The sequence below is a fragment of the Opisthorchis viverrini genome, assembly GCF_000715545.1.
Source record: "Opisthorchis viverrini unplaced genomic scaffold opera_v5_16, whole genome shotgun sequence".
NCBI classification, from domain to species: Eukaryota; Metazoa; Platyhelminthes; class Trematoda; order Opisthorchiida; family Opisthorchiidae; genus Opisthorchis; species Opisthorchis viverrini.
The window spans coordinates 65,958-67,507 of record NW_008751672.1 but is presented as its reverse complement, the minus strand read 5'-3'; positions in this window follow the sequence as shown (position 1 = coordinate 67,507).

Here is a 1,550-nt window from a genome sequence, read left to right as displayed (position 1 = left end):
TTTCGTATGACCGTCCCAGTTTCAGACATATTTGGGGGTATGAGACTGGTGCCTCTTTTGCCTTTACTTTGATTATACTTTCATGATTATGTTGGACGGGGTGCCTTCCGCCAGTTAGCAATGAATATCGTGACTGTTGTGTAACAGGGCTAAAAATGTTCGTTCCCCACACACATCTATCATGTACTTTTTTACCAAGTAGTTCTACGGCTGGCCTCGTTGACACGAAAGCCCACGATCCGTCTCAACTTGCCTGAATAATATGACCGTTCCCCCGCTTTGGCAGTATGGGTGCTGTTCGACTGCTGCCGAGTGTGGAACCTGTTCAGCTGTCATTGCTATGCACCGGAGTTGCCAACGACGTGTGCCTCATACTGAACTAACAGATTCCAAATTAGACTTATTTGTTCTCCTCTCAGTAGGAACCAGTATTTTCTAAATCGGTCCCTGACACCTAGGTCATTTAACTCAACAAAACACCAAAATTAAGTTCTTTCCCACATATGGACCCCAACCTGTCAGACACTTACACTTGTCCGACAAGTTCAAATAATCTTACGCCATTTTCCCGTTTCTTAACTCCTACCCTTCCCAGGAGCTGCTTGAAATGCGCTGTTTTTCCACTATCAACGCCTTCCCAAACACCTGTCTCCAGATGGATAAAGCGCTCGTGCCTCCACATCGGTATCATTCTTCGTATGTTGATCCTCTGGGCCAGACAATAGCTCGCAAACCGTGGAAATGTAAATCTGCATAATCCTTGAAAACTTGACGCCCACTACATAACTGTTCTGCTAAAGAATGGCACGTGGTTTATTGGTATTATCGTAGCAATTTCTCTATGATCTTTCACCATGTCCTACCACCCCAACGTTTTATCAGTCTCAACTTCGAAAGAAACCCACACTTGTAACTAGTGAACGCTGGGTAATTACTCTCTAATCTGCCGACTCTTCTCCACGGATCTAGCAATCCTAGTATCCTGTCGCACACGTGGCCTTCCAAGTCAACAACCTCACTGATTTTCTCGACGATATCCGTTTAGCCCTACGCATCGGTGAAGCTTCAGTCATGCAAAAGCTTTCTGTAACTCCTCTTCAACAGTAAAACGAGCGATTCCATCCATGTCCATTTCACACCATAATTCAGGGATAAAAATAATACCCGTACACAATGCGAAATTCATTGCCCAATTTGTAACGGTCGAACGGTATCTTCGAGTGACGCGTAATACCAGAACCTCCGGGTAGGCAAAACAAAGTCGGAGCTGGGTTTCTATACGGTACTATTAGGGTAAGAGAAATTCACAATTTGTACAAACCTCGACAGTAGATACGCGTCCAAAACAAACAGTCCGCTTGGACTTCAAAAGTGCAAAGCAAGGGAGCAAACAGGCTCCAACGTGCGACAGTCACACGTGCAAAGTCAGATACAAAATGGTCGGATGACCTCATGGCCAAATGGGTGAAGTGGTAAGGACAAACAAACGTCAGTTCATATATACACACTAAACACAAAAATGGGGCGGGGGTTACAAATGGGGGCATAAT